The sequence below is a fragment of the Chelonoidis abingdonii genome, chromosome 6 (genome assembly GCF_003597395.2).
Source record: "Chelonoidis abingdonii isolate Lonesome George chromosome 6, CheloAbing_2.0, whole genome shotgun sequence".
Classification (NCBI taxonomy): domain Eukaryota; kingdom Metazoa; phylum Chordata; order Testudines; family Testudinidae; genus Chelonoidis; species Chelonoidis abingdonii.
Window position 1 is genome coordinate 74672867 of NC_133774.1, and position 12716 is coordinate 74685582.

The window sequence follows — 12716 nt, forward strand, 5'->3', positions numbered from 1 at the left end:
GGGACGGAAGGGTGCGGGTCATTCCGCTTCCTGTTCCAACGACCCGTGATGCCTGGGAATCGGACCCCATGCCTAAGAGGGCCCCCGCACCTTAGGCACCTTGTTTTTTTTAAAAAAAAACAAAAAACAAAAAAAACAAACACTACCCCGTCCCCAGCTGCGGTCTGCTCCATGGTCCCGCTCCTTTGAGTGAAGCGCCGGCGGAGCGCGGCATGGCCCGCTCTCCCAGCTAGAGTTCTAGCCGGGCGGCGGGGCTTGCGGCGCTCCGCGCGGGGCTCCAGCCATGAGAGTGGGGCGGTGGGGCTTTGCCGCGCTCCTGCAGAGCACGGCAAGCCCCGCGACCCCGGCTGGAGCTCCGCCCAGAGCACGGCAAGCCCCGGACCCCGGCTGGAGCTCCGGCCAGAGCACGGCAAGCCCGTGACCCCGCTGGAGCTCCGGCCAGAGCAACGCGAAGCCCCGCGACCCCGGCTTGGAGCTCCGGCCAAAGACCGGCAAGCCCGCGACCCCGGCTGGAGCTCTGCGCTCCTTAAATAGCCCCCCTGAGCCCTGGGGCAGTGAGGGGGGTATTTAAAAGTCTGGGGCTTCCAGCTGCCTCTGCCACCCCGCGGTCCTTCAAATAGCCGCTGGAGCCCTGCCTCCCTCTTGCATTCCCCAGCGCTCCCGCGGCTATTTTAAAAGTCCCCGGAGTAGAAGGGAGTTTGGGGCTACTTAAAGGGCTGGGGTTCCAGTTGCCTCTCGCTGCACCCCATGACCTGCCCACACCAGTCCAGCCCCCTCTGCCTGCAGCCAGCTCTGCCCCCCGTGCCCACAGCCACCTCTGCCAAAAACACCTGTCCTGTCTCCAGCCAACCCCTGCACACACCCCTGCCCAAACCAGCAGCCCCCCCCACACTGCTGCCCGCACCAGCTCTGCACACTCCCAGCCCGCACCCCCTGCCCTGTTTCCAGTCAACCCCTGCTGCACCCCACTGCCTGAAGCCAGCCGCCCCACACCCCTTTGTTCCAACCAGCCCCCACATCCCTTGACCTGCCTGCAGCCAGACCCTACCTCAGTCAGCCCTGCCCTGCCCTTCGCCAGCCCCATGTCCACTGCTGCCCTGCAGTTTCCAGGCATTAACCCTGCAGGAGCAGCTGGAACCAACACATGTGCACACCCCAGGGAGTGGCGGGGACCCACACATGTGAAACAGCAGTCATTAATAACCAATCAACAGCATATATGATGCAATGTATATCAATTTTATTTATTTCATATAGTTATGGAAAGTAAAATAATTACATGAAAGAAATGAGAGGCTTTTTTCCCCACTTTTTTTAAGTCATCCCTGCCGATCTGTACTTCTCTGGTAGTCAATTTCTTTCTCTTGGCAGCCTTCTCCTTTATCTGGCACCTGTTCCTTTTTTTTCAATGGTTCCTTAATCCCTCCCAGGCTTGCAACTGTTTTATTTCTGTGGAATATACAGATTCCTAAGCTGCTTTCACCCATCTCTTCTGAGTCTTCCTTGTTTTTTTCTTAAAAGCTTTGCTGTCTTTCAGAAGTCTGCACTGATAGAGCAGTATTCAAGGTCAGCTTTAAAAAAAAAAAACAGAGGATAAACTGTTAATACAGAGCCTGCATTGTTTTAGAGAGTTTTTTGTAGCCATCATTTACACTTCTGAGATGAGCACAGAGAGGCCGAGCTTGCAGATAGAGATGGCAAGTTTCCCACACCGGCTCAGCAGTGGAAGGGGGGGCTGCTACGCTGGCTCACCTGGGAAGGGGTGGGGTGGGGGGTTGCCTTCATCTGGAAGGCCAATGGCGTTTCTGTGGCTTGTGAAAAAGCAAAGAGCAGCTACAGTAAAATAACACTGGAACCCTACACCCCAATCTGCCAACAGCAGCTACTCTCAAGCCATCTTGCACACACAGCTCACTTGGGACAAGGTTAGGGGTGGGTTGCTTCACTTGTGTAAGCCATGGGGTTTCTGTGACTTGTGGAAAGCAAAGAGGCAGCTACAGGGAAATAACCACTGACGCCTACACCCACCATCTGACCACAGCGCTACTCTCAGAGCCATCTTGCACAACACAGCTCACTTGGGAAGGGGTAGGGTTGCTTCAACTGTGGAAAGCCATGGGTTTCGTGTGACTTGTGGCGAAGCAAAGAGCAGCTACAGGGAAATAACACTGAACCCCTACACCACATCTGCCCACGCAGCTACTCTCAGAGCCAATCTGTGCACACGCAGCTCACTGCGGGAAGGGGTGGGGGTGGGGGTTGCTTTCACTTCTGGAAGCCATGGGGTTTCTGTGGCTTGTGGAAGCAAAGAGCAGCTACAGGGAAATCAATGTGTTATTCCACAATTGGCATGCTGTTGCAGGCACCATAGCCCCCTGCTCCCAAAACCATTGCATCCTTATAATAAACTTCTTACCAGGAACAGCTCCTCTCCTGGTTCCTCACTACCAAGTCCCAGCAGTGGACCGAACGAATGGCTAGCTTCTTCCTAGCTGGAAAAATAGCTCTGCCTGCATGACTCCTGGAGTCTTCCAAACACCTCAGCTAGCCTCCCTCTCGAGGTTCCTCTAAACCTCCCCCTCCTCTCAATAGGCTCTGAGCCCAGGGCAGTGGAGTGCGAAAGTGATGACCAATGAGGCTGAAGAGGAATGCTTGGATAAGTCCTAATACCTGGAGGCCAATAAAAACGGGTGAGTGTCCACACCTGAGACGCAGCGCTGCATCACCAGCGCTCGGTCTCGCTACACTGAAGCCAGACCCAGGTGTACAGCCCAGCGCTGCCAAACAGGAGTTGCAGCGCTGGCTGAGCTTTTCAGTTGTAAGACACCTCTAAGTTGCAGCGCTGTAACCCTCACCAGCGCTGCAAACTTGGCAAGTGTAGACAAGGCTTTAGATGTGTATGAAGGCAAGGTGCAGAGCAAAGCTGATGCTCCCTTCCAGCCCGCCTTTAACGCGGCTTGTGTGGTTATTTGTCAGCTCACAAGGGGAGCGTGCTCTGAACTTCAGCTGATATGTTGGCACCATCTCTGCTGACCCACACAACCTAGATCCCATGATTTAAGACAGAGTACTCTTCTGAAGGCGCAAGAAGGAAGCGAATTTATGGCTGGAAACAATTGCCTCTTCTCCTACCGTAGCCCTTCACAATTCCACTAGCTTCTTCCCAGCCAGAAAGGAGAAAAGCATATAGCTGCTGGGAGGGGTGTAGTGAAAAAGGACTGGAGAGATCACTGGAAGCTCCCTGATAGCCCTGGACTTTGTCATAGTGCAACAAGATGATATATAAGGATCTTATGAGAGAATGTAAATTGTGTAAGGACACACAAGGAAAAGCAAGTTCTCTCTTTTGTTTGCTAAGTATGACTCTTTTGTTAAAAAAAAGTGGGGGAGGCCATATCTCAAAGTCAGGGTGCACTCGAAGTGGCCTGAAAAGGCAAGTTGCCAGACAGAATACTCCAGAAGGCTACTCTGAGGCTGTTTTTCAGCTGTTACTCCTATTTACAACCTAAAACGGTCTGATTTTCTCTAGTTTTGGCCTTCTGCAGTGAAACCAAGTTAGACTTTTAGGGTGAAATCAAATCAGTGAGAAGTTGTGTCTCAATAGACTCATAGGTCAGAAGGCGACCAATATTTAACTCTTTAAAATTAGCCCTCGAGAAGTCGAAAACCCTAATCCCAGATCTACGTTTGTTTATCCTTCCATCTAATTTGAATTGAATCAGCTCATGATCACTCGAACCAAGGTTGTCCCCTACCACCATTTCTTCTACGAGGTCCTCACTACTCACCAAAACCACCCCTGCCCTGCAATTTTGGGTGCCTCACAATGCTTTGCTGCTGTAGCTCCCATCTGGGCTGCTCACAAATGGCATGCAGGTCACATCCTGAGTGTCTGTGTATAGCCACGGCCCTGGTCCAGCAAATCTGACCCCAGCAGCCTGTCAGCAAACAGCCACATTCTGACTTCTAGCAGCCTTGATTACTACTTGCAGGGTGACCCCAACACACTCCCAGTCCTGAATTTTCCCTCTAAAGGGTGTGTTCTGTCCTGTGCAGTCCTCTCCTTGACAGTCTAGATATACTAGGCTTTTTGCCTCTCTAAGGGGATCACCATACAACAGTCTGGTACCTTAAATGGAGTTACCCAAACAATTCACAACACTGGATTAGTGTTAAAGAATGAAAATTTTATTTTACTACAAGGCGTTAGGTTTTGAGCACAAGTACAAGGCATTAAAGTCAGAAATGGGTACAAGAGAAATAAAGACAAAATACTTCTAAGGACTAAAACTTAACAAGCTAGACTTGGCTCAAGATAGAATTCTTACCACATGCTCCCAGCAACAGGGCTGACCAAATTTCAGGTCAGGATCTGCTCCCAAAGTCCAGTGGCTGTCTCTCTTGTTTTCTTAGGTGAAAGAAAGAGCTGAACAGGGAGAGAGCACTTTGGGTGTTTTTACCCCTCACTTCTATAGTTTCCTGAGGTTACCCCTAGATAAAGTTTATTCCCACTATGTGAAAGGAAACAAGGAGTCTGGGGGTGAAAGAGATTCCATGCTCTTGTTTGCTAAGATGCAGATCCGTTTGTCCCTGCCCCATTCCTTGCCAAAAGAATGGCCACTTGATAGGTGATTGCCCAACAGCTTTGAGGACACCTGGCTAGAGGCATCAGCTTATTCTTTATCTTTGAGAAACCAGTTCAGCCAATCCCCAGACTTGTCTGCTAAACACACTTCACTCATGATTTCAGCTTATGTTCATAACTTTACATATAACATTGCTACATTTCACCATGATATTAAATGACCAACAAGTTATTAGTTTACAAATGATACCTTGCCTGGCATATTTTGTACAAAGACTATTACAATGGTGTATAGCAGTGATGGGCAACCTGTGGCCCACATGCTTCTCATAGTTCCCATTGGCTGGGAATGGCAAACCGTGGCCACTGGGAGCTGCGGGCAGCTGTGTCTGTGGACGGTCAATGTAAACAAACTGTGGCACAGCCCGCCAACGGATTACTCAAGGCTGGCCATGTGCAACCCTTGGGCTGCAGGTCGCCCACGACTGGTGTATAGGGTGTGTATTCAAGGGTGCATTTCGTCACACTACTTCTCATATTTGGGGTTTTTCTTAAACTCTCAGCTCCTGAAGCCCAGCAATTAGGTGAGACTCACTGAACTTTTGTTTCTTAAAAATATAAATGTTCTAGCTTTCAGATTGTGTAGAAAAGCTTGAAAATATGACCCAAGAGCACCCTAACATCTCAGGATCCAGAAGACAAACTGAACATAACGTTTATTATTTTTTAAACATTTCATAAGTTTTAAGCCAACCTCATGACCTTTTGAAGTCTGACTTGTGATTGTTGAATGATTGGGGCTGGCCACATTGCTTCTATACCCATCTGCACCTATGTAAAATGGATGGAAACCATTAAGATTGATTTGGCAGCATATCACAGCCTCTTGCATAGGTATAAATGACTGGAACGAGGCAAGGCAGAGAAGAATTGGGCCCAGTAAGTTTTAATATTGTATTTGTTCCTTGTTTTGCTTTAAGGAAAGCTGCTACAGCAGCTGCTGCTCCTTCAAGTGGGCTTGAGGTTAGGCAAGGGAGCTTCTTGTGCTGTGGTGTTATATTACATCTCCCCTTCTACTGATAGATTCCTGGGAAGTAGTAGATAGACTTTGACCTGGTCTACACCTAAAACTTAGGTGAATCTAGCGGCATCACTCAGGGGTGTGAAAAATTCAGAGACATAGTAATGTCAACCTAACCCCAGTATAGACTCTGTTAGGTAGAAAAATTCTTCTGTTGCCCTAGCACAGTCTGCACTGGGGTTTACGTCAGTATAGCTGTCTCTTAGGGGTGTGGATTTTTCGCACCCTAAGAGCCATAGCTATCCCGCTGTAAGTCCCTAGTTTAGACCAGGCCTCTATTATTATGGGTGAAACAATGATTTCTCCAACAGCAAAGCAGATAGCAGCACAGGTACCCTGGTAGAGGAGGGGCTTGCCCCTCATCTGATCCATAGTAAGTGTGGACGTTATAAAAGGGTCCATAGAAATTTGGAAGAGGGAATGTGTATGAATTGAATTTATAGTTATGAGATAGCACCTCAGCACCTGGGAATTTAGAACTATCCACAACATCAGGATTCTTTTAAGAAGAAATAATGCTCTGCAGGAGTTATTATTAGAAGCCAGAAAGTGGGGGCAGGGGGGAAGTGATGGTAGTCTCCTGTGCCCTACCCACTTATGACACCCCTATAAGCAGCTAATCTATAGATTACACAAATTTTCTACTCTTCCCTCTCCTCTCTTGAATGCTTTAGCCAGTGGCAAAATAGTTAACTGTGTTGACATAAATAGTCATAATTGGGTTTCATAGTTAACTTTCCCACTGAAGGGACTGGAAGACAGCCCACCTCTCAGAGATATTGTTTCAGGCACTCCGCAGCCAAGGCAGCGTTGATTTGCCACCAGTTCACTTTTGAAAGTTATCTTCTCAACCGTAAAGGTTAGAGTTTTAATTATCCTTTTAAATAAAACATAAGATGCAAGCAGAAGGGAAAAGTACCAACTCTGTGAGCTGCTTTCTCAATTGCTGGTATTAATTCCTGCACTTGTGTGTTTTCACCATGAAAATCCCCATTTATTTAAGAACCATCTCTCACCACCTAATATTCTCCAGCCTAAAATATCTCCATTGACACATTTAATAGTAGTAATCAAACATTAAAAATACCCATCAAACCTATTCTACCTATACTTTCTACTATGCAGCATGCAGATTTCACAGGTATTGAACTTTCTCAGACATTGGAGATAAACAGAAAAATTACTAACCTCACTTTCTATGGAAAATGAAGCAAATACCCTAATGGTTGTGCTATTTTGCAAGTGAGCTATTTTACTAAGCAAACCACACTTCCACTTTTCAACAAGTGTAACCATTATGATGTAAAGACAAGGTCACATAAAAGAGTAAGTTCCTCATTTATGTACAAGAACTAAAGGGCTAGATCCACAAAGGGACTTAGGCACTGCAGTGCCTACCTTCTAGGTGTCTTGCCACCCAGGGGAATCTATAGTCCAGCATTATGCACCTAGGCTTCCTGTACAATGCATGGAGAGAGGTAGATACTTACGCACCCTGTACAAGGTATGGAGACCAGGGCCGGCTCCAGGCACCAGCCCAGCAAGCGGATGCTTGGGGCGGCCAAGGGGAAGGGGCGGCAGTCGGACTCTTCGGCAGTAAGTCCCTTGGTCCCTCTCGGAGGGAAGGACCTGCCACCGAATTGCCACCGAAGAAGAAAGTGGCACAGTGGAACTGCTGCCGATCGCAATGGAGGCTTCTTCCCCCCCACCCCGCCACTTGGGGCGGCAAAAACCCTGGAGCCGGCCCTGATGGAGACAGAGAGATTCATAAAAGGTGAGAAGGAAGCCACTTGAACTAGCCAGAGAAATGCTGAGGAGCAGAAGGGGGTGATGTAAACCCTGCCCTCTCGAGAATTAGGCGCTAAGTTGGGGCTGTAGGGAGGCACCTATCACTGCTTGGGATTCTCAGCCATGAACCCTTTCCAGGAGTTAGGCATTGAAGCTGGTTTTTGCAAGAAACACCAGAGGAAAAGAAGAAGATGGTACTGCCCACCCCTCATTTGTAACTTTTAGCCCAGTGGTTAGAACACTCACTCAGGATGGGGGAGACCCTGCTTTAATTGCCCCTTTGCCTGATGTAGAGATTTGAACTGAGTCTCCTCTCAGGAGGGAGCTCTAACCCCTGGACTCCAGGATAGCGTGGGGCAGGTTTCTCAAAATGTCTCTTGAAGCTGTTCCATTGTGTATATGTAGTTAAACAAACAGTTATAGAGCCACAGCTATGCTCTGTACAATAGCTGCTGTGTTTTACACCAGATATACCTGCACAGTAGTGATGACCAAACTAGATGCAGGAGTTTTGCAGACGAGTTTGTAAAGCACTGTAGAATCCTTCAGCGTGTAAGATCATTAACACAGTCTAGCAAAGGTTGAAGTTAATTTTTGTTTCCATTATGTACTGTCACGTAGGCCTAAGCATCGTTCTTCACAACTAAGAGTATCCCCTATAACTAGACAAAATACTGTTTAGATGTGCAGTTTTAAGTGTCATGTTATTAAAAATGTTAATCTTTGTAAACCATTTCTACTTAAGAGGATACATCTGTCTGAACATCTGGGCTTCCTATGCAGCCAATAACTGGCAAGCAGGTTAACAGGACAGTTTTGATACCATTGCTTCTCCTCAGCCCTTAGTCTTTCTATCCAGGATGGTGGGCCTTTTTAAAAAAAAGTCACCTTGTGGCCACTCTTGGACTAAAGGCATATGAAAAATGAACACGAAGTTACTGTAAACGCTTTATAACCCATGTATAAAAATCCATTTTCCTGGTGATTTATACAACTCAAGCCACACGTGCTGGTCCCTCTCGAGGAAAACTAAATATGAAACTCCTTAAGAAATGATTCCTAATGGTATTAAAGACTGTTTAGTACAAACTTTTATGGCTGGTGTTAAATCCAAGAATTTTACAGTATCTTTCAGCAGACTACAGTGTGTGTGTAAGGAATGAGGCAAGGAATAGTTAAAGATAGGGGAGTACTAGGAGTTTAAAAAAAAAAAAAAAAAAAAAGTCTTGTAAAATTGCTCAGCTAGCATCAAATGGTACAAAGTCCTTCTGCAGAGGAAATACCTCCCTCCCACATATTGAAAAATGGATTTTAGAAAGGGCTATTTTTTATTTTGCTCCAGCAGATTAGATATTTTACAACCAGTATAAGGAAATGGTTGCAGGCAGAAATGAGCCTCCTAGCCCAGCTTCCTAAATTAAGGTTAGCAGGGCTCAACTGGTGCTCTAAAAATCGCTGCAACAGGCCACAGCTCTGGCTCAGAAGCCTTTTTGGGGGTGAGGTTTGAAAGCCCAACCCACAACATGAAATTAACAGCTACTTCTAGAGTGCTAGCATAAGCCCCATGAGTGCCTGGCTGTGGAGCCGCAGAGGGAGGCTCACTCCCACATGCAGTTTAGACATACCCCTACAGTTCCTAGCTGTAGGGACATTCCTCCTGAATTCCTACAAATGCTGTTTTCACCATGAACTAAGTTAACATTCAGTTGCTCTTTGGCTTTCCAAAGAAGGCTAAAAGTTAGAGCCTAGAATAACTGTGCAGACAAACTGAGGCAGAGAATTTGTACTGCAAGGCCTTGTCCACAGAGATCTGTATAAGAATACCTACTACAAGGATTACAGTAACGGTCAGCAACATATTAGAGTACTAGTGCAGAGAGGATTCAAGAGAGTTTTTAGCACCATGTCATTCAGAGTTCCTAATGGCTAACCACTGGTGCTAAAACCCAAGGTAGAAGGATTCTTTTTTTCACCTTCCTTTCATACTGTAGAAACATATACTACCATTAGGAATACAATATTTCATGTGTTCTTTTCAAACCTAGGTAGCCATGAATATCAACAAACATAACACCATTGCTTGCTCTTGACACGGCAGGGACACTTTTCTAATGTAGAGGCTCCTCCACAAATAAAACAACCCTGTTGCCAATAAGTGAGCCTAACATTGCAAGAGCAACACACGCTCTCTTTGTCACACAAGACTTTCTCAATGGATGTTTTCAGCTACTAGAAAAAATCCATCTGATATTGTTCATGTCTGAAAGTGATGCAAGAAGGATGATTCAAGTGAAGGGGTGATGGGAAATTGCATTGGGATGCTGGGTTGCTCCTTGTGGTTAGAGCAATATGCCCAGTTATCTAGACTGGTGTCACAATTTAAGAAAAACTTTTACTTTTTAGAAATAGGGCACTCTTCTCTTTGATAAATAAAAAAGAGTGCGTGGTTCAGCCTCTGAAACTGACTTGCAGGTAATCTTTATTGGAGATTTTTTGCTATCCACCAGTTGGAACCAATTCTTTCATGTTATTCTGGAGCCTACTAGAAAACACCTCTCAGCCACCTGAAACTTTCCCTGTCAATAGCAAGGCAAAGTCAAGCATGATACAGAGCAAAGGTTGGTTTTAACTAGGTCCCCACTTTTATGTAGCAGACACACAATTTTGAAAGAAGTAGATGAATGGCACATTCTTATCACATGCTTCTGCAGTACAAAAGAACAACAGAGGGTCACAAAATAAAGGAACTGGGACTTCCTGAACAGACAAAACTAGTGAAACACTTAAAATACATTGAAGCCCATGTCTCTTCTGACACACCCATTTCCCAATACAGTTTTGTTTAAATTAAAAACAAAAAACCTCTACACTCGTAAGGAGTAAGAGTACAAGAAACTTGATTTAGCCAGGGCCCAATCCTGCTGATGCCCTCAATTCCCATTTCAACATCAACCAGAGCAGGCAGCAGCTGTGAAAAAAAAGTCTGATGACAGACGGGATAGAGGAAGAGAGGGGAAATGTTAAAGACAGAAGGGGCACAGAAGTGGCACAGAAGAGAATGAGGAGAGTGGGAATTAAGACACAGAACAGCTTGGGGGAGGAAAGAGAGAGGGATGGTCAGAGATGGAGGGATCAGGTATAGGAGAAACTGGGCTCCCCAGTTTTTAAATTTCCTTAGCGGGATTCATTAATTCCATACACAGAAAAATAAATTAAGAGGGAACATGGGTTGCAGCTCTTGGATACTGCAAGCGGGCTGAGCCCTGGGTAGAGGTAGTGCTCTCTGAAGGGGTAGGAGAACATTCTGGACCAAAGACTGGGATGGAGTGTGATGGTACAGCGATTTTTCCACATTGACTAGTCTGATTAGTTTTCAGAATGGTAGGTGGCAAACGTGTTTTTTCAAGCCATAACCCTTCCAAGTCTTAACCTGGTTTTGTCCGCCACTGAAGAGTTCTCTCTCCCAAGCCTCATTTTGTAACAACTTTAAGCATGTTAAAGTAAGGGTTGTCCTTCCTGAGTAGGTCAGACATTTTATTTGCATCACTCCATACAAATCTGATTACGTAGTGTTTCCCTGAACCTAACTCCTACTGAAGTTGTCATCAACTTGAGTGCCAACAGTATCAGAGCTCACAGAGTTAAATTTGAATTGTTTCTTCCCAACCTGATTAACAGGCTTTTGTAACTTGTCTGCAACTATTAATTCCAGACAAACTTGACATACACTGTTCTTTCACCTTATTTAGGAAAACAGGCAGATAAACCTCTGTGTGGTTCTGGAGAGTTTGTGTTGCTGCAGATTTCATGTTTCCAATTACATTCCATGGCATAAATAGAACATAGTTGAGCACAGTAACTTTGGAGTCAACGGCATGAGAAAAAATGATCTGTAAAAGTGCTGCTGCCCCAGTGCTCGGATACCAGTGACAGGCACAGTATAAGAACTAAACGACAAAAAAATTAATACTTGTTCCTGTTTTTTTCAAGAGACTATGCATGTGAAATTAATGAAGTAAATTTATAGATGGAGGAAGCTTGGTCTTACAGTGAAGTCACAGGACAGACATGTTCAGTATATCTGATACATTCTCCAGGGAATTTTTTTTCACCAGACAAAAAAGTATATTTTTATTTTCATCTATTTATTGCACTTGAGTTAGATAGATGGTGCACTGAACATGGCTGAAAGCAAAACAAAAAGACTGTTGTGCCAATGGTAAGAAATGACAACCAACAACAAGCAACACAAAAATAAATCTGTTTGTATGTCAGTTTATATTTAGGGTGTGAGATTAGGCAGAGCCATAATACTGCTGGTCCACACGTTTTCCCATTGCTATTTCTTCCAAAGTTATATATGGGATTTGAATGAAGAGAAGCCACACCTTGCCTCATCAACGCCCTGGTCACTCTACTGAACTTCTAGCTCACACAGTACAAAACTCCTTTCTTCTCTGTTACCCCAAAAAGTGAGTTAAACATATTTGAGAGAATATTTGAACCATTAAAATGTGCAGCTGCTTATCTGAATAACTGCACATTCTCATTGTACAACTCCTTGGTCTACCTCATCCTCTCCCTATTGCTTGCTACTCTGACTCACTTTGTCATGTCTAAATCTAAATGAGCAAACTTGAGTACTGAGCAGTACCTACTACTCTTTGGGGCACTACAAAAATAATCTAACTCCAGAGATCCCAATTAAACAAAACAATGAAAACATGGTTCAAAGCTTTGCATTCTGCAGCCCGCCTCATGAGAGAATATCGTCTCATTGCTGTATACACCTCCACTCCCAGCACTCCAGTCCCCTGTATTTTTTATTCTGTAAACTTCAGGAAAAAGACTTCAAAGCCCACACTTTTTTGCTAACTTTTTGGTGACAGATTATGAATTTTCCTAAATTTTGTTCTGAAAACTGCTAATTAGGTTTGGTTATGCTGCAAACATAAGCAGATGTAATATTTAACATTTAAAATGACACTATTAACCGTCTGTTACTTTTCTGTACTTTCTCTCCATCAGCTACAATGTCTTTTGGAAACCTGAAGTTAATTTTTCCCCTGATGCCTGTATTCAGAACTTAAACAGTTCCATTATAGACAGCAGTCATGTTTAGTTCCCTTTTGGATACAGTCATTAATAGCAGCAGGAGGAAGTGTCGAAAGCTGTAGCATCAGCATTTAGCCATTCTTACCTTGAAAGAAAATGCCCTCTTTCTTAGAGATGCTACAGTAGCTCTTAAAGAAAACAAATATA

The 12716-nt window shown here is 45.1% G+C and overlaps 1 protein-coding gene across 1 annotated transcript in view; it reads right to left on the bottom strand.

Moving 5' to 3' along the window:
• The window catches only part of TICAM2 (TIR domain containing adaptor molecule 2), a 149048-nt gene that overhangs the window by 68485 nt on the left and 67847 nt on the right, over positions 1–12716 (bottom strand). The gene's annotated exons all lie outside the window — the stretch shown is intronic.